Here is a 26,551-nt window from a genome sequence, read left to right as displayed (position 1 = left end):
TGCCACTTTTTCACCATTCCCTTGCCAAACCATGAGGATAGCTGCCAGCTGAGATTACTTCTTGTTGAATGTTTTTGGTGGGGATGAAGCTGTGTCTTTTCAAGCTGGTATCATACGTGCTCCACAGAGGAATGGCCTCTTCTTCAAATCTAATTTAGGTCTTTAATTAAATATGCTGAGATTGTATGAAGCTAGAAGTTGTTAATTTATTCATTACTTGATGCTACATGCATTTGATTTTACATTAATCAAGTGTTCCATTATTTCTTTGTTTGTTTGTTTTGCAGCAAGAAAGGACTCATGAAACATTACGGTGATATTCACTAAAAGGATTAGGGGAGTGTACTTAATATAGAAGCGCTATTTTTATGACCACGTGACATTTCAAGAACAATCCTCTGCTTTGCAAAGATTGATTTGTGAATTGTCTTAGGTTTATACCTATAGTGAGATAGTTTAAGTGTGCCTCTGAACAAGAAGGTGTCATTCTGTTTTACAAAGCCCTGGACTGTCTACTTGTGTTCAGTAAGGAGCTAGGATCCTCTAGAGTTTTTATAAGAACATAAGATCCATTTTAGTCCAGCACTTTGTTTCTCACAGTGGCTACTCAGAAGCCTCTGGGATGACCACAAGCAGGAGGTAGACTCATATCCATCTCCAGCTACTGATCCCCTGCAGCTAGTATTTGGAGGCTTACTAGTCCCAAACTAGAGGTAACATTGAGGCTTTAAGACCAGTAGCCATTGACCAACCTGTCTTCCATTAATTTACTCAGATTCCTTTTAAAGCCACCCAAGTTAGCAGCCATCACATGTATTAATTACATCCTATGTTATTATGAGTAATTTGGGATACTAAAATAGAATCACATGAAATGCAACTGTAATCATGCACACTGATTCCTAAATTGTACTAAAGAAAAAAGCACCAGTGCTATTCCAAACACTCACAACATGCAGAAGTAACAGCAATCCTTGAGTTAATATGCATGCCCTCTTCCCCTAAGTCAACCACAAGAAGTATATTGGAAGTTTTTACTTCTTGTTTACATTATACATTTTATTTAAACAAGCCAGGATCAAATTTCATTGTATGAAGAGGAAGAGCACAGATGTCTCAAGATTACTCATACTCATGCATGTAGTGTTAAACCATAGTTGGGTTTACATCTGAACCAAGCCTATGCCTTGATTTAAATGTACTGACAAACCAGGATTTGTCATGATGTGCAGAAAGCAAACTTGTACTTCTGAGTTGTTTCCCTTTTTCTATTCTGCACATATGCAAGTAGCATATCACTTCCTGTAACCACTGTTTAGTATTTTGGTTGAATATGAAAAAACTGGGGTGAATCAAGCTAGCAAATTCAGGATCCTAATAAAACGTTTTGTGTGATATGATAAAAAGTTTATCAATAGCAAAGAGAGGAAGGGACTCTATATGAAATGGTTTAAGTATCAGAAATGCTGAATTATTTCATTTGCCCATCTAATACTAGCTGTAAACACTGGTTTAGGCTGGGCAAGATGCCAGTCCTTTCTGTCAATACTTTCTTTCACTCCCTGCTGGCAGTGACTTCTCTGGGCCCTGTTAAATTTCCTATTCTCATTTCTTTTACTTCCTGCCAAGAACATATCCTGTTTAGGAGCTATCCAAGTCTCAATATCCAAAGCCATATCCGGTCAGAGAGGAATCGGGTGTTCTTGGGGGGTGGCTGTGAAGGAAATTTCTCTCTGAATATTCAAAATGTCACTGTAGGCCATTCAAGAGATGTTCCACCCAACATATAAATGCTGTGGTGGAATCCAAGTTCTTTAAATGCCATGGAATGTTAAGCTAGTTGTTGAATTTGCTGGAATTTGGCCCAGTTTTCATTATTCGGTGCAGATAACTTTGTATGTTTGCAAGTTACATCTAATCAGGTATTTGAGGGAGGAAAAGGCAATATTGTTATGCAAATAGAAATGATACTGTTTTTGAAAGCCTCCTTTTCCCTATTAATGATTTATCTCTTTTTGTTTTGTTTTGTTTTGTGTGTGTGTGTGTGTATGTATACATATATACATGTATGTATACATAAATACGTTCTCCTAATATTTGAATGGTGCTTACTGTTATTGCTTGCTGAAGACCACCTCCTTACACAGGGGAGCCCTGTGTAAAATGGTAGAGACAGATTTCATTTCATGTTTTCCTTTTACCATCCATTTTAATACAAATGCTATTGATTATTTGAATATTGTTTAAAGGCTTGGTTGTAGCCTGGGAAATCAGCCCATAAATGTTTTTAATGGTGAAATAAATATACTGTTCTTGAAAAAGAATTGCATGAGCTCAGAAATGAAGAGGAATTGGCAGGGCAGGATCTCCTACCTAAATAGCACCCTTTTCCCATCCGTGCGCTAGGTGCCATCTAAGCGCTGTAGAAATATGACATTGTTGCACCAGCCATGCTCCTTTTAGATAAAAATATCTTTGCATGAAAAAAACACTAAATATTGAGCATTAATTGCACTAGATTAGAAAGTCTCTGTAAACACAATTGCAAAATATGTATTTGTATCCTTTTCTTCTGCCATGAAGGTATTCCGCTAATTATGTTTATGGAATGTTAATCACTGTGAGGAAGTTGAAAATCAGATAAAGGGAAATGAAATGTTTATAATTGACCCTGCTCCACATAATGAGACCAGGGAAAGAGGAAGAGAGAAGGGCAGATCTGCAGGTGAAGTTGCATCTGCTCATTGCTAATAATTATATAGCCTCAGAATGATGCAGAACAGCTTCAGCATCACCATCTTCTTCCTCCTCCTCTTTGTCCTAGTAAAGGACTAGTGGGACTGCATCACAAGAATTTCAGTCATCTGATTTTTCAAAGAACCCAAGCAACAAGTGATTGCAGTTCTACTTCTTACAGCTCTCTTGCCCTGAATTCTTTTCCAGAGTTGCCATTACAGCTGTTTCCTCTTAAAGGTATCCCGGAGGGATACATATTTAGAACCTGCCATTTACTCTGTGTAATGCATTTAACAAATTGGTTTAGCTGCTGGATGAGAATGTACCTGGAGCAGAACTGCTGGTTAAAGAGGGGAAAATATATCTTTGTTTCCATAGCTTCTAAACTGAGGGCTGCCAGACTGGGACTGCACAAGTCCAGACAACCACGAAAAGGGAAAGGTTTTCAGACTCTTTGCTGAAAACTGGTGGGTGTCTGGATTTTGGCAGACTAGATCTGCAGCTTCAGTTCTGCCAGAAACAAGGTGGTTGACTTGAAGTCGCTTGCAACTCTTGTTCCATTCTTGTCTAGCTACAGGCTCCTCTTCTTGCTGAGTCATGCCAGTAAATTTTGGATTGAACAGATCCCACCTTTTCATCAATCTAAATTGGCCCTTCCTTTGCAAAGGCTGTAGAATTAAAGAATGTGCTAGTGATAAAAATATGCAATCAAGATGCACAAGAATGGAAATGTGCAACTTTCCTCAACTTCTCAGAAGAGAGAGTCATTGTGAAATCTCATGTCTGTCTCTAACTCAGGACCAATTCACACAGTGTATTAATGGGTAGATATACTGTAGAAGCATTCAACACATTCTGACTGACGGTACCCATCTAACAGGCAGACCTCCATGTTTCCAGGGGAACATTTCAGAGTACAGACATATAGAAGCTAAATAGGTACTCTGCAAGCCCTTAACAGCCTCTGCTACTCTAAGTAGTAAAAAGACAGAATCTGTGCAATAGTGGATTAGTCTTATGCACAAGGGATAGATCTACCATTAGTCACAATTAAGCAATCACAGCAGATACAGAGTCTTACAAAAGGGCAGCAACTTGTCAGTTGATTATTTTATTATGATTCTATTTTTACTGCCAAGAAAGGAGAGAGGTGCATGTCATACACAGCAACCAATATAGATAGGATACAATGCAAACTGATTTGGCGAAGGAACGCTATTGGCTGGAGTCCTTTCAGGCTACGGAGAGGAGCAGCCACTGACTGTTTAGTAGTATTCTTCTGATCAACTGAGCTGTGTGTTCATAGCATGATCACCCATGCTTTTTTAAGAGCGTGTGCCATTTTTCCAACATCACATACCATTCTCCACGCTGGACAACATCTCCTAGCCCATATACTGGTAGTGGCATCAGTTTCTTAATGCAAAAAGAAGATGACTATCTGATGCCTTTCAGTGGGGTTAGGACTTGGTTTTGCAGAGTTAATTATACACAAGTTATCTTCACTCTTTAATGAAGCCAGAGAATAAATTCTGCAGGTCCTGCAGAAGTTAGCAGATCAGATTCTCAGCCCCATCCAAGGCATGGTCATTGTTGTCATCATCATCATCATCATCTAGAAGGCTACTTTTTTAAAATTCAAATTTGAGGTGAAAAGTAGTGAATAAGTTGAAATACTGAAAAACCTTTCAAGATCTGTGCAGCTATCCAATAATCTGAAGATCATGAGGACCAGTGAATGATTAGGAATTGAATGTGCTCAGTTCCAGATAAGTGTTTGGGTAAAATAAAGATGGTAGCTTGACCAGATCGTTAGAAGAAAAACTGCTCAACTGAAGTTACTCTTCCTCACAGCAGTTGCTATCTTACTGGCATGGTTAACCAGCTCATGATTCTATGGCTGTGCAATATGTGCTGAGACAGCTTCACAATTACTCGAAGGTTAGCAGGAGATATTGGAAGGTAGGAATTTGTCTGTGCGTAGGAGCTGTTTTTTCCTGAAGGAATTTGCAGGCAAATGGTCTTCAGACCATAAACAATAAATTCTTCTCTCTCAGACAGTCGTTCCCACACCCGAACAAAAATAAGTGAAGAGATATTAAGCAGCCTCTTTCTTAGATTTGAAATCTAAGGTCAGGAAGGTGAGACCTTGCATGCCAGTCTGTAACCTTGGCTGAGGGTTTGCAAACAGCTTGCTAAAATCCTTTCTGGCTAAGAGATAAGAACTGCAGGTCTATGTTTTTTCTCATTCCATCTAAAATACTGGTCATTTTTGCAAGAGGCTGGTGGAGAAAGACAGCCCTGAGTTCACTTTCAGGCCAACATGTTTTACTTGTCTTCTAAGAATGTCTTAATGAAGTGACACTCTGCACTGGGGCTGAATGGCTAACAATGTTTTTTATATAACAAATATAAATTAATTATTTATTTGGCATATTTAGTACTCTAATAATAGATGGAGGTTTGTTCAGTAGTGTTTAAACACCACAATAACCCATGGTTTATTTTGGCAGGAATGAGCTACTGGGATGCTTGGGGTCTTCTCTTCCAGCAAAGGCATCAGGAGAAGTTTGAGAATTTTTATTTTTATTTTTGATTAACCAAGCCTACCATGTTCTCCAAGCCAGGGTTAATGTGAACCTATCATAACCTATGCATTATGAAGATGACTTGTTATATAAAACATATTGATTGTATTTATATTCTATCTTTTCTTCAGCAACTCAAGGTGACGTCCTTTCCTTCCTTCCTTCCTTCCTTCCTTCCTTCCTTCCTTCCTTCCTTCCTTCCTTCCTTCCTTCCTTCCTTCCTTCCTTCCCTCCTTCCTTCCCTCCTTCCCTCCTTCCCTCCTTCCCTCCCTGCTCTTTCTCCCAGAACAGCCCTGATTGGTTTATAAGAAAATAATTTTAAAGATAGTCTTAAATATAATAAACAGATTTTTTAAAAACCATGGAATTATTTATTTATCTACAGTATTTATTTTTATTATTTCAATTTTTATGGCCACCCATCATAAATTCATGATTCTGGATGGCTAAATACCAAAATTACAACATATATTCACACATGCGCGCACACACACACACACACACACACACACACACACCAGGCCTTAAAGGCAGTCTCGACCTGGAGGAGCTGTCTGGGCTCCTAAAAATAAACAGCATGAGGGCCAGACAAACATCTCTTGGGAGAGACCTCTGTCACTGGGGCACCATTATTGAGATGAAGCCATTAGTGGACCACAAACATGAATTGAGGAAAGGGTGAACAAGATTTCTTAAATATCAGAGTCCTAAGCCATTTAAGGCTTTATAAAGTCATGTCTGATAGCCTCCATAGATTTTACCACAATAAACTTGTGAGGTAGTTTTGGCTGAAAGAGAAGTTACTGACCCAAAGTCACCCCAAAAGCTCCATAATAAGTAGGATTTGAGCATGGGTCTTCCTGGCTAAAGTCCACTATAACAACTAGTATAATACTACATAAATCATTACTATTACAACATGTCATTCTTATGTAGTAAATGATTCATAATTCTCAAAATTTTGAATTCTTAGAAAAAACATTTTTTTTTTGATAAAGTATAACTTAAGGGACTTTTGGACCAAAAATTATATTTCCCATTTAAAAAAAAAGCATTGTCTTTTTAATTATAAGGGATTCTAGTAAATTATAAATTAATCTTGATGCATAGATCTGTCCCATATCCTTGGCAGGGGCTGAGTTCAGTATTGCCTGTTCCTGACTGGCAGCAGCTGTTCTTACTAAATGAGCTGTACGTTGTGCCTCAGCTCTCCCCCAAAGGTCCAGGAGGCCCCACAAATGAAACAGCTAGTGATGGGACAAGCAGGGGATGGGCAAGCTGCATGTTGCAGCAAGAGAGGAAATGGGTGTGTAGCAGGGATATACAGAAGGGGAGTGGGACCAGAGCTGGCATGGGATGGATAAATAAACTTGATGGGGTAGCTGTTGAAGTTGATCAGTGGGACTGGGGATTAAATTGCAGCACTGGGAGGTCCTACTGTAGGGTTGAAAAAATTCTGTTTCATAGGAATACAGAGGGGGTCTTCCCTGAAACTTTCCTTTCCCCCAAACTTTCTCATTCCATGCTAGAGAAGTTGAAAAGGATAATTTCCCATCTCTTTCTGCACAAAGAATCAGGAAGAACAGTGTGCCTTGCCTTTTCCTATAGCAAGTGGTTATCTCCATGTGGCAACTGAAAAATAGCCATCCTCAACCTTCTTTTTCCACACTGGAAGGAGGGGAATGCCACTATCTCTGAGAGAAGGGGGAAAGGGAGCAATCTGTGCAGAAGGTTTAAATCTCAGATGTCTCAAGGGAAAATAGCTGAAATAGCCAGATGACTTGGGGGTCCTTGGAGGCAGTACCCAGCAACAGAATGGCAGCATACCTAAACTCTGTTGAAGTTCCAAAGTCAGAATTGTTCTTCCAAGGCATTTTTATGAGTCCCAGAGAGTAATAGTCAGAGATAACTGATTTAAAAGCATGGACTAAGGACATTGCCAGAAATGTGGAAATCTACCCCAGGGCTTTGGTAATCACAAGACCAGAGTATGCCATAGAGGGAAATCTTTTCAACTTGTAAAATATCACTAAAGCAAAAGAAAAATAAGAGCAAAAAATTAGCAAAGACCATTAAAGATACTGCAAAGCACACGAAGATACCTGGACAGAACTGGCAACAGCCGCATCTTTCCAAGAGGAGCAGCCTTCCCCATCTGCCACTTAAGTAAAAACAGGCCCTGCTGTTTTTGGATAGGAGGATGGTTTTTTAAGTTGAGACAGTTAAGGAATGATCTGTATATCTTGTGTCTCCAGCCCTTCTTTTAAGAGAACTGATGTGGTATAGTGATTATGGTGTTGGACTAGGACTGGGAAGACTCAGGGTCAAGTCCACCCTCAACCCTGGAAGCTTATGGGGTGACTTTAGGCCAATTGCTCACTCTCAACCCAACCTCTCACATGGTAGTTTATGTGGGAAAAAAGATCAGGAGGTGTTTTGTATGTCACTATGAGCTCCTGGAGGAAAGGTAGAATATGAATCAAATAAATAAATAGAGAATACATTTGCAGAAAAGTAAGTCAGAGGTAAGCTGAGGAGTGGCCCATATCCCTTCAGCTAGGCCTGGGTTGTCTAAGGCTTCAGACTGAAAGATGAAAAGTATTTTGGAGTGGGCATGCATGCCACACCTGTCATCATCTCCTGAAAGAAGCTGCACCTTTTCCTTGGCTTGTAGAGTAATCGCACAAACCCAGGAAGATACCCATTTGAGCTAAGGAGGTGCTGTCAGAGAGTGGGTGCCTGTCCTGAAGCATCTTGGCACACCCTGTCTCTCTTTAAATGGGTACTTCCTGGAATCACGAACCTCCCACGCAAGCCCAGGAAAAGGAGCAATTTTTTCAGAAGACACCAATAGGTGTGGTATGTCTAAGATGAGGACCGTTTTGTCTTCTGATCTGAAGTGCTATACATCTTTAAGCCAGAGTATGGGTATACACATACATATTTACCTTCCTTATTCTGTGTAGCTCTTAAACCATTTTATTTCATCTGCATATTCCCAGATGAGCTTTTAATTGTCCAGTCATCTCGCTTTATTCATAACATTTTATGGAAAGTCTACATGGAGTACCTTCCATTTGTATACCTCCCCTCTCCTCTTGCTCTTTTTTTTCCCCTGCCACAGAAAATCCATAATGGAGAAAAAAGCACCATGGCTGACTTTGCACTTAGTACTAAATTATGGTTTGCTGAATAAGCCATCATTTTCTGGATGCAACCACTGAATGCAATTTTAAAGGGCATTGGAGTTGGGTCACCAATATGCAGATGAAACCTGCTGTATTTGTCCCTGGCATTAGGGTGAGCTGAGAACAGATGTCTAGATGTGGTAATGGACTGGAAGAGGGCTGTAAACAGATGCTGAGCCTCAGTCAGATGGAAGTGCTATGAATTGGCAGTTCATGGATTCTGTAATTGGGCAAGACTCTACCTCTGTATGAACTCCCTTTTATTCTGTGGTCCCTTGTGGGAACAAGTATCAACTGAAGCTGAAGTATAGCTACAGCTGACCCATTACCAGCAATATCTCCTAGACAGAGATTGCCTGGCCGCAGTAATCTATGCTCTGGTAACCTCCTGGTTAGACTATTGCAATGCATTTTATGCAGACAACTCAGAAGCTGCAGCTGGTACAGAATAGCAAGGTTGACTGGCATATCCGTAAGAGATCATATAACTCTGCATCAGCTGCCTCTAAGCTACTGGTTGGACCTCAGCGCAGTGTAACTGGGAGAAGTATGGTAGGAACTACACATGGGCAAGAGTCTTCTCTGACTTGTGGCACCCTGACTTTGAAATGCCTTTCCTCTGGAGGCCAGGTTAGTGCCCAGGATCCTTGCTTTTTCAGCACCTGATGAAAATCAGGCCTTTTACTTGAGCATTTGAATCTTAACAGCCACAGGCTAGCCGTGATCTATTGTTGCTAGTGAAAATGTGTCCCTCTCTAGTATTATCACTGTTGTTTTATTCCTTCAAGCTATTATTTAATTTTATTACACTTGTATTGGTTTATGTACTTGATAAATTGCAATCTATCCTGAAATCCTTAGGATAGTGGGTGGACTATGAATAGTTAAATAACAAATAAAATAACAAATAGCTGTGTTCTCATAATACCTTAGCGATATAGTAGCTATTGATATATTTGTGTGGGTTTCTGTGCCTGACTTAATATATCTATTTCATTCCTGGTTGTTTTTTGACTGATTGAGAAAGGCAGTTGAAATCATAAAATAGTAGACTTTGTGGAAGCAAATTGTCAAAAGAATCCTAGATTCTAGACATGCTGGTCTTGCCAGCCAAACTGATGGTTTTATTTCCAATTCAGAGGTGAGCTACCATCTTTAAAGGAAAATTGCACACATTTTCCAATGAATGTGGACCCCATTTCTCTATATACGAAAGTGATTATTATAATGACCTGTTTCACAGACAGGAGATGCAATAAAGCACTTTACTTGCCTAAAGAAAAGCCATGTAATCATCACTCTCTTCTTTTCATCTGGGATTCTGAGATTCCTCACACTTTTTTCCAGGTGTCAAAATAGCAAAGCAAAGGCTCTTATAAATCTCCTGTAACCAGGAAGTTCAAACAGGAATATGGGTGTCCAGATCATTGAGAATCAGGGAAAAGCAAACAGTGAGGGTTAATGTGGGGCAGATTGCGTGGAATGACACTGCTACTTTCTGCAATTTGTACATTCACACAAATCTGCAAGGAAGCAATGGCCATGTACTGTTTAAGATTAAGCCACAAGTGTGACCTTTGCCTGAATGTAGTTCCTATAAGCTACCCACTCATGTTATCATGCCTATTTTAAGTAGATATAAAGTGGACTTTACAAGCAAACATGATGCCAAGTAAATGTGTTGCTTGGCACTATAGTTTGTATCTGTTACCAGACCTTTGAAACCTGGCATTGGTTGATGCAAATTTGCCTACATTGCAGTCTGTTGTCATTCCAGATTTGGGGAGTTGATAAGCTACATTCTTCCAAAAAAAACAAAAAACAGGGAAGATTCTGCCAAACATGTTTAGCCTTTGTGCAGTGCCAAATGGTTGGTAGGTTGAGCCAAACTCTGTACTATATAAGATATCAAGTCTTCCCCTCAATGGGAACATTTTAGTTAGGCTGAGGTGTTTTTCTCTTACAGGAAGTAAGAAAGAATTCTCCTAAAACTGGCATGAGGAAATGTTGGAGGTGTCCTTAGCCATTCCAACCTGGAAATATTTTTGTATACTTAACCCAGATCTAGTCTCATTCTGTCAACAGTGGCCAAACAGGTGTGGTTATCATACTGCAATTGTTGTAGTAAGATACAAATTCAGTGTAAGATGACAGAAACTCTGTAGAGAGCTAGTCATTTATAGCCCCTGGCCTCATGGTGAGTAAACATTAGTATAATCCCACTAACCCTCATTTCAGTTTGATTGTAAATCCCAAGATGTGTTGTACTATGAGATAGTTTATTTAACAATGGCTTATTCAGTAGACAACAATGGCTGGCTTCACAGAGCTCACTAAACCAACAGACCACATTATGGAATGACACGATCCCTGAGCCCAGCCCCAGCCTAGCTTGATCACATAGCTTCACACTTAACCAAAAGCGCTTTGGCTTTTAGTGTCTTATATAAAGCAGGCCTAGGAATATAATCTTAAGCAAGCAGATTGCTAGGAACTAATTTCCCTCAAATTCAGTGGGTCTTTTCTCAATGAAATTCCTTAAGATGACACTTCAAATACTCACGGGTTGTGTTTGTACAGTAAGCTTAACTGGGTTGTGGCAGTGTTAGCATATGGACCCTGTAATTCAGTCAGCTTTGAGATTAAAGAGGAGTAGCTTTGCTCCCAAATAAATTGGGGTTGTTCAGGGCTAAACTAACCTAATCAATTCACCTTTGTCCTTCAAGCATGCCAGCAGAAGTTAAGTTCTGAAACTGCTCTGCAAAAAGAGAGCTAGTACTATATAAGAACTTTGTCTGTCTGTCTCTCTCTCCCTCTTTCGCTTTTCATTCCTCTTGCCCACAGAGAAGGAGGAGGTAGGAAGGGGCAGAGGTGAGTAAACCTCGTCCAGCTCTGTCTGTTCTGGTGCTGACTGTCACCTCTGATTATTTCTCCATTGTTAAAAGATGGCTGGCAGCCCACTAAAAAAAACCCTCAGGAACCTCCATAGTGTGGCTTTACTCCCTAAACCCAGTTTGATGGTGCTCTGTCATTGTCTTCACGTCTGCTGACTTAAAATGTTGAGAAGGAGCAAGAATCACTGCTCTGTTCCAAATGCTTGCAGGTCTTGCAGCAAAAACTCTCACACCCTAACTCCACATGGCAAGGAAAAAAGGAAAAACAAACAAACAATAACTTAATACTTTTCCCTCCTCTGGTAAGGGGAGGGGAAAACAGAAAACTCTTGTCAGTTTCACTCCTGCTCCTGTTTTCTGAGCAACTGAGAGGGAGCTGCAAAGCAATCAGTGAGCCTCTCCCTTACAGGACTGAGCTCTGGAGGCAGAAGGAGGGCGGAAGCAAGAATTCTCTCCAGTGAGGAAACTGAGCTAATAGAGTCTCAAAGAAAAAAAAGCAAGACACAACATTATAGCTTTGCAACACTTTCATCTACACTAGAATTGAGCTGGAAATAAATCAGACCAGCTTTTGACAACCCTGCAGTTATGGGCAAATAGAGTCTGGAGCTCCTTTCAACAACTTATAAATCATCACACGGAAGACTGTGATTTTCTGCCAATTGCTTGCCTTGTTGTTTACCCCAGAGTATGATGCCCTTCAGTGCCAGAGGCCTTCAGTGAAATCAACCCTGGAATAAGATTAACTTGAATGAAATGGCAACCAGCACTGTCTCCATTTGTAGAGAATAGAGAAGATGGCCTTGAAGGGACAGGGAAGATACCAAGGCAACCAACAGACAAGCCCATACAAAGAGAGACCTAAAGCAGCACCCCCTGATTCACATGAAGGCACCTAAGACAGGCACCCCCTAATTTGCATGAAGATAAAAGAGGGAGGAGGGGAAGCACATTCAGACTTGCAAGATTCTGTTACTATAGCCATTCTAATAAATGTAGTTTAAGGACTATGTGGCATCTGTTTTTTGGGGGGGGAGGGGGCTACCTTGTAGGATTGACACTGTTGGAGTGAGATTAATGGGGATTTTGCAGTGGCCAGATCTCCTCTGAGATCTGAATACAGGAAGCTGCCTCTTTAATACTAGGTCACCAGTCTTTCCTTCTACTGGCTTATAACGAGATGCTATGGATTGATTTTGGCATATTACCATGGAGGTATAGCTCTTCTCCTTTCCAAGCCTCCTATTCCATTGCTTTTCAAATAAAACTAAAACACAGGGTTGTTTTTACTTGGGGAAATTGTGAAAATAGTAATTTTGCTGTTCAATTAATACGCTTGTAGAACTTGAAGAATCACAGTTATACGTAACTTCATAATATTAAATGATATTTTCAAATATATTATACTGGCATATTTAAGATATTTCTGTTTGATATTTTCTTGTGATACCCTGATCCACTGTAAACTAATTAGTGATTACTTATTTCCTTGCTTGTTTTTAAATACTGACAGGTATGTCCTTAGTGGCAAGGTCTGGTGTATTGCTCATGACTCTTCAGAGCTGTTGTTGCATTCTGAAACGAGCCTTGCATCAGGGCACAAGCTAGACTGAAGGGCAAAGTTGTTACAGACAAGCAGAATTAATGTAAATGTCCTCTTACCACAAATTCAGCTATTATGCTAAGACAGACACCTGACTTAACATCTATAGTTGCATGATTTGTTTTTGAGCTTGTTATGAAAATCCTGTTTAAAAACAAACATAACAGCAACAACAAAAAAGCAGGCTGTCATTTATTATTATTACTATTATTATTATACCAATTTATGTAGCCACCCATCTCACCACAGGTGACTCTGGGTGGAGTACAACAAAGCTAAAAACCATACATACATTACAAATATAAAAAGCAAAATAAAACAGAGAATAAAAGGGTGTTAAAAATAAGGGAGCACATGTCCCACTAAACAGTTTTAAACAAAAACAGCAAGCATATATTTTCCTACAAAGCAAAGAAGTTAGTGTTTGCCCACGTTTTGTTAGAAAGTCATGCTTAGTAAGAGTCAATTAAGTAATGTTTTCCTTACTGAGGGTCTGTCTATCATGTCATATTCTCAAACTTTGATTTGCTATACTTGTGAAAAATATTTACATTTGGAATAAGGCTTGTGGTGCTCTGCCTATAAAGGCTAATATGAACGTTTCCTCTGTGGCAATTTTCTGAATTGTGTAAAGTCTAGCTGTGGGTTGTAGCATCTTCACATTAACTAAAGTAAGCACAGCTTAGATCTACTTCACTTTCCAACTTTCTTGGCCATTTGGATGAATTAATGCATGTAATACAAATACAGTGGTACCTCGGGATACGAACGCCTCTGCTTACGAATTTTTCGAGATACGACCAGCTCCGGCCCCAAAAATTTACCTCGACTTGCGAACTCTGCCTCGACTTACGAACCGGATCCACGGCCATTTTCCCTGCTGCCACGTGGTTGCGGCTTCCTGTGGGCGAGATCACGGTAGCAAGGAGATGTTGTTTGGAGGGAGAGTCCCCCTCCAAACAATAACTGCCTCCCCACCCCATTCTCCCTCTTCATACTGTGCTGTACTGTACTTTTTTCATGTTTTTGAGGTTTAAAAATAAAATGCATTTGTTTCAGAACTGTTTAGCCGTATTTACATTGAACCTTATGGGGGAAATTTACCTCGGGGTGCGACCAAATTCAGAGGGCGGATTAGCCGTATTTACATTGAACCTTATGGGGAAATTTATCTCGGGGTGCGACCAAATTCGGAGGGCGGAACGGATTAACCGTATTTACATTGAACCTTATGGGAAACTTTACCTCGACTTGCGACCAAATCGAGTTGCGACCAGAGTCACGGAACGGATTAAATTCGTAACCCGAGGTACCACTGTAATGTATATTTGTATAAAAACTCATTTGAAATCTGTTTGATTTTTCAGGTGAGTTCTACAAACTGTCCTGAAGCAGATTTTATTATTCGTACTCTTTTTTCTTTTCCTCTTTTTCATGGTTCTTTCTTTCTAATGTGACATTTTTATCCTAAAATATTTAAAACCATTTGACATATTGTCCCATATTGTGTGCATTAATCTGCAATAGAATTGCATCTTGAAAATCAGTGGTCTTGTATCAATTTTATGCTTTTAAAAATGCAGCCAATACTGGAGGATTTGTAAGAGCCTGTTGAATGGTGTTATTGTGCCAGATGAATACAGTGAAACATCATTTATGGACTTCCCTACATTGCCATGACTTAATCACACTGTGTAAGAGCAATCTTGTGGTGCCTGTTCAAAATCTCTTTGCTTGCCAGAAAAGATTGGAAACACCACCTAGTTTACTCAATTTAGTTCATGGAGTATTCTTGAAAAATATGAAATCCTATCCCGATCTTTTAAAACCATAGCAAGTTTAGATTTTGTCAGGTTCTTTCATTGTGATAAGCCATAATGTAGTTTGTTAGCCACTGCAGTTCATTCAAGCAATGATGAAAACAAATGGGTACTTAGCACAATATGCAACATCTTAAAAGACCCTATATCTGCTAGATTTTCATTTTCTGCACAGATATCATCATCATCATCATCACTTAATGCCCCATGGCCCTGAATCTAAGCTTTCCTGCAGAATTACAAGCTAACCAGATAAAAGAAGATATGGTGGGGTTTGTGATTTCTTATGTCAACACTGCTCCTTCAGGAGTCCAGATTCTGTATAGAAATCAATCACACTTCAAATACTCTACAGCTTGCAGAACACTAATGTCCAGACTGTACCTGATCCAAATCCTGCCACTCAGTTGGTAAAAACCAAGTGGACTATGGTAAAAAAAAAAAAAAAATGCCCACAGATTCCAACAGAAAAAAGTAGCAAAAATTTTACTCCATAAAAATAAACTCTGGAGATGTCTTCCCAGGTCATTTACTTTAATTTCCATTTCACCATGAAAGATTTGCAGCCTGCAGCAAGAACACTTCTGAAAAGATTTCAGATGAATTAATTTGCCTTTTACAATGGTCAGATTATGACTGTGACTTCAGACCCATGGAGGAAGCAAGTTTGCTGTTTGGCTGAAAATAAATGTCAAAATAATTTTAGCAATATGTGCTTTGAAAGCCAGCCCCTTTCAAATGAACATGACCATTTCAGATATGGTATACTGGAGATAGCTAGCTCAGGGTTTCTCAAGCTGAATAGTTTGTAAACAAGCATCCAGAATAACAGGAGCAATAAGGATTGGCTATTAGCAGACTTTGTTTCGCATGCTGTGTGTAGGGTGGGTAATTTTTGACTTGCAGTAAGAGAATAGGGAGAGATGATATACAGTACCACTTCTGTGTTGGATAGTAACTAGGAAACCTGAGATCAGAGAAAACTGGATTCAGATCCCTGGTCAACCAATATTTGAATAAACCCTCATTTAAGCTTAAAACCCAAATAGGGATTGCACATTTGTGAAAAGGGTGTGGATCTACCCTTGGGATATTGGATCTACCATCAGTGTATCTAGAAATGTCATATACTTACCACTTTCAATGCTGTATTTTAACAAATTACATTAGAGGGAAATGTATATCTATAGGAAGGGAAATCCTATGTGTGTCTATCTGAACACAAGCAGAATCTTTGGTGCCAGTGGATAAACAGGAAAATGCCTCCTTCAGATTTTGTCACTCAACCTAGCTGGACTGGAAATTATATGGAAGGACTGCTATGTGTAATCCTATGGACCTAGTGGGAGCAACTTGATCACTAGAATTAAAATAAATCTAGAAATGCCTTGAAACTGTGGCTCCCATAAAATAAGTATCAGATATTTTCAGTTGAATGTCAAGTCAGAAAAAAAATATACTAAATATACAGCTTTCTTTAAGTTTCATATTCTCATTACTATAGCTAGCTGCTTCTACTAGAAAAATGTGGCATTCATTTACCAAAGAGATGTCAATGCCTGATGCTACTGGATCAGTCATCATACCAGGTAATGTGAATTTGCAGCCTCACAAAGAGAAATTGATGGCATTGAATAGATATACTGGTAATTTTCTTACTTTATTGAAACTAAGCAAGGGTTAAATCTTTCTGCTGTAATCTTGGCATCCCAAATGCAATGCCTGCACACACACTTGTGCCATAGCATTCTAATGAATATATATGAAAAGAGATGTATTTCAACATATATCACAAAGAACCTGCTATTATGAATTGCATTGGCTGTGCTGACTCACTGCCAGTTTTATGTTTGCAATAGGATTTTCTTTTAGGTCCCAAGAGGAACATGTGTAAAGGCCTGGCCCACACAGTGCAATCAACACAGCAGACGCAACCATGTCAGAGGAAACTGTTCAACACTACATATAGATTTGACAATTATTGTCCCCTCTAGGTAATATATTTTCCTCCAACACATGGTGATGAAATATCGCACTTCTGGGTTAGCATACAGTAAATGATTCATAGCTAGGATAAATATTTCCGAAACGGGAAATGAAGACCCTTATTACAAGTGGACTTTAGGAAATTCTACCTTGTCTTTGAAAGTTTATGGTACTTATCAGCATCTGTAACTTGTGAAATTGAGCATGTTCAGCAGCATTGCGAAGTTTAGATATATCTGCTGTCCTAAGCAGAATGTAAAATAGACCTGGTCAAAATGTCCATAGAGCATATACACTGCCATATAATACCTAGATTCTGTACATGAAGGTAGAGATAGATATTAATGCATTTCAGAATAAACCCTTCAGATTTGCTGGTGCTGGTAGAAATAATATGAAGTGGACATATGTCAGGCCTAGCCCAAGGAACTCCAAGAGACCATGTAAATTCAGACAAGCAATGTTTATTAGCTATAACCTCTAGCAAGAATCTTCCCAGACTGAAACCCCAGCTCCCAAGTAATGCCAGTCACAACATTGTGAATTCCTCAGGGAGGTGCCAGTCTCATCCTCTTATATTTCCCTCGCGCCTCAGGAGATGAAAGAAAATGTTTTTCTCCCTGAGCCTGGCCTTCATAATTCCATTCCATCACACATAATAGAAACAACATAGTACATTTTTACAAATGCAGCATTCTGGGAACAGGAATATGGAATCAGTTAATTCAGAACTAATAGAGGTGAATATGTGTATCACTGTATATATGTAACACTGAGGATGTTACCTAGCTGGGTAATGAAACGTTTGCAAGAAAAGAACCAAGCTCAGAGAACCCCAAGGACTCCATAATTCAGAACTGCTCCATGCCCCCAGAGATTAAACCCTTCACTACCACTAGCCTGGATCTGAAAAGCTTTTCTTTGATTGGCTCCAATAAGATATTGTAGGTGGAGAGAGGTGTTAGTCAAAAATCAGGAATTTGGTAGCATCTTTTCCATCTAACACATTTTATTAAAAAGGCATAAGCTTTTGTGAGCTGCAACTGATTTCATCAGATGAGTCTTATGCCTTTTAGTAAAATGTATTAGTTTAAAAAGGTGCTACCAGACTTCTTGTTTTTTGGGTTTCAGTTAGATGGAAAGTCTTGCAAATCAGTGTCTATCACTCCCCATACACAATCTTCCTAGCTGGCATGACGTATCAGGAACTTACTGTTTCCAGACAGCAGAAAAGGTTAGATGATAATGAACATGATATACTAAATGGTGTGGTTATATCATATGTGGATTGCTTCTTAATCCTGGAGATGCATGTTATTCAGGACATCCAGCTGCAATGTCTTTTGCTTTAAAAATTCTGTTAGTTGCTTTGCAGAAGTTTTGGGGTTGATTAATAGAACATTCATGACAAGAAGACATTAGTATCCCCCAATTCCTTTCTGTGGAACTCAGACAGTTATATCCCTTCCTGGGTCATAAAATAAGGGCTGCAGTAACAATATATTCTGGTTTAATTTAGTACATTGATTATGTGCTATCAAGTCAGTGTCAACTCTTAGCAACCACATAGATAGATTTTCTCCATGATGATCTGTCCCTAACCTGGTCTTTCAGGTATTCCAACCACGCACTCATCGCCACTTTAACTGAGTCCACACTCTTCCTAGTCTGCTTCTTCAAAGTCCAAATTTCACTTTCAGAGGAAATATCATTGCTTGCACTATTCTGATCTTTGTAGGTATAGACACATCATGGCATCTGACTATCTTTTCCAAGACCTTCATGGCTGCTCTACCAAGTGCTAGTCTGTGGGGTATTTCTTGACTGCTTGCTCCTTTACTGTTGATGGTTGATCTTAAAAGGCAGAAGTTATCAACTACTTTGATATCTTCACTGTCAATTCTAAGGCTATTTGTTGTACCTGTTGTCATTAGTTTGGTCTTCTTTATATTTAATTTTAGTCCTACTATTTCATGGTGCTCCTTGACTTTTATTACCAGAACTTACAGATCCTTTGCATGTTTGGCTATCATGGTAGTGTCATCACCATAGTGCAGGTTATTGAGGTTTCTTCCTCCACACACATCTTCTTCCAATCCATCTTCTCTTAATATACGTTAAGCATAGAGGTTGAATGAATAAGGGGAGAATATGCAGCCTTGTCTCACTCAATTTAGTACATGCTATTTTCTTATTAATTAAGGAAGCAATTCAGCGCTCCTAGGATAACATCCATGGACAAAAAAGTGTGTCTGATTTTCTTCTCTGAGGGCAGAGAACTTGGAGGGGTTCTTTAATTCTCTTCCCAATATCTCTGGGTCCACCTGATGGGAAAAATCAGAAAAGAGAATGATAGGGTTTGAATGGGGATGGGGGGAGTTGTGTTCAAAGTTCTCTGCTGTACTTCTGATCAGAGGGATTTTCTTAAAGAAAGAGAGAGAGAGAGAGAGAGAGAGAGAGAGAGAGAGAGAGCAGAAAACATTGCTCCTTCCCACACTTCCATCCTGCCAGTTTATTACAAATAGGGTGCTGGATTTCCTTGTGCACTGATGTTAGAACATTCCAGCAGAACAACTGTATGGTCTATTAATCATTCTATTGCATGTTATTAGTTTTGTAAAAAGGCAGCTGTTTGCCACTGTTGATTGTTTAAGCACATAGTAAAGTAATCCAATTATGGTTTATCAAATATGTAATTACAGCTGCAGCACTTATTTGGGAGTGAGCCTTATTAAATACAGTAAGACTTGCTTCAGACCATATGATAATGAAAAGGATTGCACAATAAAACTACAATCTTCTACATACTGCAGAACAATGAGGCTTATCGCTCAGGAGGCATGTGTAGGATTGCAGTGAGTTGACATGATCAGCCTTTTTCTAAAAAACATTCCATTTTTTAAAGTATACCGCTGAACTATATAGATTGAGGGTGTTTTGCATATCCTCAAACTTTAAAACTGTTTTCAAAATAATATTAAAGAACTTAATGCTATTCATACATGAGATATCTTTCACTTACTTGTTCCCCACATCCTGAATCCTCAATCAGTCACTTTAAAATTGGTGAATGAAATTTTTCTCCTTCATGCTTCCTCTCACACACTTTCTGTTTATACATTCTCTAGAATAACACTCTCTGGCATATTTTGAAATACTTCAAAGATGTTAAAATGTGCACTTAATGTCAGATTTCTGTCCTTTGCCTGATCATTTAATCGGCTTCTATTATATGGTTTCTATTGATGAGATAAATGGACAGGTTTGTATTTGACAGATCTCGCTATTTATTCTTTGCAAATATTATGGAGCATTCTTAGTTTGCAGTAGCACAGCTAGAGGGCTGCCTGCTATTATAGTACTAAGGAAACAGAGGGGTGGTGAGAGAGAGGCGAGTAAATGGGTGTGTGTGTATTTATATATAACTGACCCAACCTGCAGTTTCAGATTTCAGATCTAGCTTATCACTCTACCAGTTCCTTCCAGCCCTTGGATGTTCCTCTGCCTTTTTGCTGACGGATCTGCTAGGGTGAAGAAAGGAGCTGTTACAGCCTCTTTTTTCGTCGTCCTTCTTTCCTTTAAGTTCTTCAGTGAAAGTTCCCAACTGCCTTTTTTCAGCCTCCACCTTTGAGTCGTCAGTCATGATAACAAGGATTTAACAACAACAACAACAACAACAACATCTTGTCCCTAAATTGCAGAGGGATGCTACTAACTTTACTTGAAGGTAAATCCAGATGTGCCATTTGAGTACTTATGCTAACTTTCTTTCTAGCTGAACAAACATTGTGATAATCACTTCTCTGGATTGAGATACAGGACCGGCAGTTTTAGAGTGCTTCCAATTAATATTTAAATCAGGTTTCTCCCTGCTGGTATAGATTCTAGGAGTTGTGATGTAGCATATCTAGAGAGTGTAGGAAGGGAGGAAGCTGACTTTAAATACTTTTGCTAAGTGTAAGATTATGGGAAATTAAATTACAGATATGTTAAATTTATGATAAACGTGATAAGGCTTGAATCTTAACATACACACACACAGACACCCAGTTGGTCCAGAACTTTCAGTGTTATCTGGAGGTAATATTGTTCCAAAATTGAATTTATATTCATGTTCGAAGTTAATATCTGAATTTGGAAGCCACAATTCTGCTTATTCACTGCATATATACTATGTACCTTGTATGCCAGCTTGATGCAAATTATAACATTATCTATCTTGATTTTGCAGCACCTGGCAACTGGTTCTATATATGGTTTGTACAGTGACTTGAAATGTGTATGTCGCTCTGTGTAGCTGTAGACATTACATATGCAACCCCAAGAGTCTGGGAGGGAGTGCCCCATGATAGAGCTAAAACATCAGACATCTGAAAGAAACAAAGCATGAAGTGATGTGGTTATTTTTAAGGAACGTATGTGCTATTGATTACAGGTAGTTCTCGGGTGACAACAGCAATTGGGAACTGAATTTCCATTGCTAAGCAATGCAGACATACAGCGTGACATCATGCGGTCACATCGTTTAGTGACAGCAATCCCAGCAGTCCCAGTTGCCGTCATAATGCCAGGACCATGTGGGTCATTAAGTGGGAAGAGGTGGGAGTCCCAGGCAAGCAGGCCATCAGTCAGAGCTATGGGTAAGAGCTATGGGTGGGCTGGGGGGTGTTGCAGGCAGGCACTCTGAGCGCGGGCAGGTGCATGGGTGCCACGGGGGGGCAGCAGGTGCCATGGACAGGTACTCCAGAGTGTGGGCAGGTGTATGGGTGCCACGGGGAGGTGGGAAATGCCATGGGTTACACTCCAGAGCACAGGTGGGTGCTGTGAAGGGGGTGCAGCAGGCAGGTGCGCTGGAGGTAAAAAAAACAGCAGGAGTGACTTCCAACTTCCTGCCAGCTTCCCCACTGACTTTGCTTGTGGGAAGCCAGCAGGGAACATCAGAAATCACAATCACGTTATCATGGGGATGCTGCGATGGCTGGAACTCCAAGGTTGTAAGTCCCCCTCATTCATCACCGTCGTAACTGTGAACGGTCTCTGAAGAAGTGGTTGTAATCCAAGGACTACCTGTAACATATGAATGCATTTGTCTAAGGAACCTGCTGCCCACCAGAAGTTAGAGGATTTTAATTACCATCAACTCCAGGTCAGAGGTGATAGAAGTTGCATAGCATTTTTCAGGTGTGGGGCACAAATTCTTGATCACTGGCTAGTGAGAGTCAGAGTGAGTTTTAGAAGAAACTTTCTGGGGGAAAAGAAAAAAATGAAACCACTCCAGGAATTCCTCTTAAGTGTCAGATTGCTTCTGGTAGGATTAGATTGTGGTGGGGCTAGTTCAATGATTTTATTTATTTAATCAATTTATATAGCCGCCCATTTCACCACAGGCAACTCTGGGTGGTGTACAACAAAGTAAAATACATTAAAAATAATTTTTTGATGGTTCACCTGCCTGTTCAGGATTACAGTTGTACTGATGTGTCCCATAATCTCTCTATATCAGTGTTTCTCAACCTTGGCAATCTTAAGATGTGTGGACTTCAACTCCCAGAATTCCCCAGCCAGCAATGCTGGCTAGGGAATTCTGGGAGTTGAAGTCCACACATCTTAAAGTTGCCATGGTTGAGAAACACTGCCCTATATATATATATTTGGCTACAAGGTGTCCAAATTATCAATATGTAGAAGCTGGTAGAATACAAGAGTCTACCTGCAATTCTATCCATCTGGTGGCATAGTGCCAGGCTGTTCAGGAAATGGATTTCAAAACTTGTTGCTATGTTCCTTATGTAACTTCTAGTGTTTGGAAGGCAATCTGTTTTATGGTCATAAATATGTAAAAATGTACGATTAAATCTGAATATACTCTTTGTCAGTTTTAGGAATTTTTTTAATGATTGAGTTATTTGATATCATGTCACCAGACCAAGGTTCAGTAGCAATGGCTCACTTCTGTGGCATCCTTGTGATCCTCCTATTTAATCACTTGGTTATCTATTATGGTTCTTTATTACGTATTACAATAAAAAATACTAATTCTATATATGGTGAGCTGTGGTGTAACTGGATATGAGATTTATGAAATTTAATTGGATTACTTGGGCTACGAAATTTAATTGGATTAGGGTCACTTGCTGGCTAGATCATGCTAGGCCAAATGTGGTTTGTTTGCCTTTGATTTAGTGCGTTGTGTAAATCCAGACATTGTGGCTTGTAAACTCTAGTTTATAGCTTAGCATATTGAGCTAGTAATCAGCATACTTAAATAAATCATGGCTTAGTGCAATATATGAGTCCAGTACTTCACATATTATTTTTGTCAGGATAAAATTGAAGGGTGATGTATTATATATGATCTCAGGAAAGATGGAATATAAGTCTAACATATAAAATATAAAGACAGTTTATAGGTTCTGTGGATGCTTGCCTTCTGGTATTGATTTGATTCTCAGTGGTCCTCTTCAAATTCTCTGTGTCATACAATGCTTGCAATTAAGTTGGAGATATAGCCTTAAAAATAGATTTTAGAATTAGTTATCCAATTTCAGGTTTTCATTCTCTGAAAGAAGTAAGAGTGGAAGAAATGAGCTATTCCCCCTCCCCGGTCCTTGTGGGAGTTTATACTTTGGGGAAACACAATAGATGTAATCTGACAGAAGAAAATGTGAAAACAGGAGTCACTTTGGTACTTGTTCCATTCACCTGTTTATAAGGGAAAACCAGTCTTAAGCATAATAACTGGAAGGAGCTACATCTTCAATATCTCAAAAATGTACCGTGATGACTCCTTTTTCCATAAGGGAAATCTTCAAACATTGCCATTTATAAAGTATTAGCACAGAATATTTATGCAACCTAATCAGCTTATTGGTCTATATTCAGTGACCAATAGCTGTGACTTTCAGATGATCACATTTGGTCCCTGCTTGGAATCTGGACTGAATGTGGTCATGCATTGTATTTAAGGTACTATTTCAGATTTCAGTGATTCACAATCAGATCCACATCAAAGTTCAGAAAACACTTTACATAAGAATGGGTTGTATCTTTGATTTTCATACTTAAATTCAGATACAAGTTTGCTCCCTCAAGTTTCAGCTTTCAATTTGCATAGGATGCTCAAATACAATGTGCGTATAAAATCTGCTCAGAAATTTCTATTCAGTTTTGGGGGATGCTAAATTAATGTACATATTTTAATCATTGTTCACTAATAGAAGTGGGAGGGTTCAGTTTTATATGCAGTTTCCCATTTATGTAAATATATTTTGGAGTGCATTTTTTAATAAGAAAACTGGCTATCTATAAAGCTAGCCATGTTGGTCCATGAAAAAAAGATCTAAAATCCTCTGATGGACAATATCTTGAAGACAGTCCAGTGCAAGATCCTACAACTCTGGACAATCTTTTGAGTTTTCTTGAACTTTTGAACGAATCCAAAGCTAAATATGTTCCTGAGAAATTGTATGTGTTTTGTCAGAATAACCACATTGTACCTTTCCATATCACTTGATTGTAGCATGATGTATTTGTTGTTCTTATACTAATGCAAAACTACTTTATAATGAGAACACCATGTGAACTGGCAGTGGTTGAAAGCCATTTACTGCAGTGAGATTAAAGGACATTCACACCAGAATGTCTCCTGATTCTATGGGCTTAGTACTTCAAATAATCTAAGTTACAATTTTTTATCTCTGTATTGATGGTAACCCCAAACAGGTTGGAATAATGAAAAAATGAAAATGTCAGAAAAACACATTTCTTGCTGATGCTACTTCCTCGAAGGTACTTTGCTCTTCTTCCAGTTTAGAAGTAAACCAGCATGAAATCTGCTATGTCTTTGCAGCCAAGGTTTCCAGTCTGCTTTTTGCATTTCGAACTGAGTATGTCAACACTCCAGAAATACTCATGTTTTCCAGTTCTAAATGAAAGCTATACCTTTGTTAATCCTGTTAAAAGAAAATTGAATAACTCTTAGTTCCTCAGCAGCAGGAACCAATAAATACCGTCTTCTAGGATTGGAAGTTTTGGCATGCACTTTCCTTTTCAGGCTCAGCATCTGTCCCAGAAGACTAAGAAATTGAGTGAAAATAGATTTTATTTCACAAATCAACATGTGCATACTCTTTAAAAAAAAAAAAAAAATGGAATCATCGGTTACCTTGGCATTTGAAAAACTGAAAAGCTGTGTCTGTTCTACAGGACTTTGATCGACATTAATTTATCCAAACCAAGAAATCCCTCTCGTCTTTTTTTAAATAAGTCTGGTTCAATTGCAATCACTTCCTATGCTTTAAATGAGCTTGCAATTACATCTAATTTCCTTTCCGGAGAATGTTTCTTTCCCTGATATGATTACTGATTTTGTAAGCTTCATTAAAGCTCCGGCAGTGCCCACTCTCACATTCACTGAATGTTGGAGAATAAAGGTAGTTCAACAGGACCTGTTAATGCTTCACTGCTTGCCCATCCTGACTGAATAATCAGTTTGCGGATAGAAAGTATCAAAATTCCAGAAGCTGAAAAGGATTTCTACAATACTGGCTTCAGAAACTGCATTTTTGCAGGGCGTGTCTATCATATAAACTGTAGGGCTTGGCACCTCTTTAAACTTCTTTTTACTGACTGAGAGTAAATGTGTAGCCGGATGTGATGTTCTTGTCCTGTAGAATCTGACTAATCCTTTATGGCTATTTGTAATCTACCTCTTTGCTCATAGCGGTGGTAGTCAATAGAAGTCATTGATGACTGTAAACCAGTTTTAATATTTTATTACTTGGGCTCAGTTGCTGGCATGCATTGGAGAAAAGATGCCCATGACTTTTACCCAACTTCTTTCACTTAGTGAGTTGCCCTGCTGCTTCTTTCTATGGAAGTGACTTAATAGGGAAGATATATTTCAAGATGCTAGAAGTGGCACTATTGTTCCTTCCGTGCAACTTGTGCTATGATTGACTCCAAGCACAAAATGACACTATGCCCCAGAACTCTCTAGGTCAGACTTTCCTAACCTGCATCTCTTCCAAAGGGGTGGATTTCAATTCCCAGACTTCCCCGGGTGACATGGCCATTGCTGAGAATTCTAGGAGTTGAAATCCACAAATCAGTAGGTTGCCAAACCTGAGAAGGCTACCCTAAGTATGTTTGCAACTTCTTATGATTTATTATAGATAGTTATATGACTGCCGAATCGGCATGTGACTCTGGAGAGATAACAATAAAATAACCACAATAACCATTAAAAATCATTAAAAAAAACCACTGCAGTCATGGAACAAAATCCAAATAAGCAGACGTTATCCATACTAGCCTAGCCTAGTATCTAAGCCCAATGCTTGGGAGAAGAGACTTATAGAAGCTTGGCAAAGTCGGGTCATCCAAATTTTGAGGTGTATGCTATTCCATAGAAATGCACCACATCAGAGTTGGTATGCCTCTTGGATCCCATGAGATGATATTGCTTGATGGAGGAAGCCTAGAGCATGTTCATCCTGTCAGATCTCATGGGAAGAGTAGGCATAATTGGAGATAGGAAGTCCCACTGATAATCTAGCCCTATGCAGTGAAAGGTATACAGTGTATAACTTGGTGTAGCAAAGTGGTAACTAACACCTTGAATTGCATCTGGAAGTTCACTGGAGACAGTGCAGCTTCTGGGTAAAGGTGTTGCATAGGTGAACTGAGGTTGACCTATAAGTATCCACCCTGATGTATTTTGGACTAGCTGCAATGT

General features: G+C 39.2%; 1 protein-coding gene across 9 annotated transcripts in view; it reads left to right on the top strand.

Annotated features, from left to right (window-relative positions):
• The window catches only part of PLEKHA6 (pleckstrin homology domain containing A6), a 200,642-nt gene that overhangs the window by 40,341 nt on the left and 133,750 nt on the right, over positions 1 to 26,551 (top strand). For 8 of the 9 annotated variants that reach the window (XM_088154262.1, XM_088154255.1, XM_088154260.1 and 5 more), the window contains exon 1: positions 19,146 to 20,542. The exons of the other annotated variant lie outside the window; for it this stretch is intronic. The gene's annotated coding sequence lies outside the window, so the exon portion shown is untranslated. Of the gene's footprint in view, positions 1 to 19,145; positions 20,543 to 26,551 lie in introns of those variants that run through there. 9 annotated transcript variants of the gene reach the window in all.

The sequence above is a fragment of the Python bivittatus genome, unplaced genomic scaffold (genome assembly GCF_059951505.1).
Source record: "Python bivittatus isolate LINGU-HERP-01145 unplaced genomic scaffold, Pbiv_v1 ctg000700_np1212, whole genome shotgun sequence".
NCBI lineage: Eukaryota > Metazoa > Chordata > Lepidosauria > Squamata > Pythonidae > Python > Python bivittatus.
The sequence above is the reverse complement of the archived record's forward strand: the minus strand, read 5'-3'. Positions and strand labels throughout refer to the sequence as shown.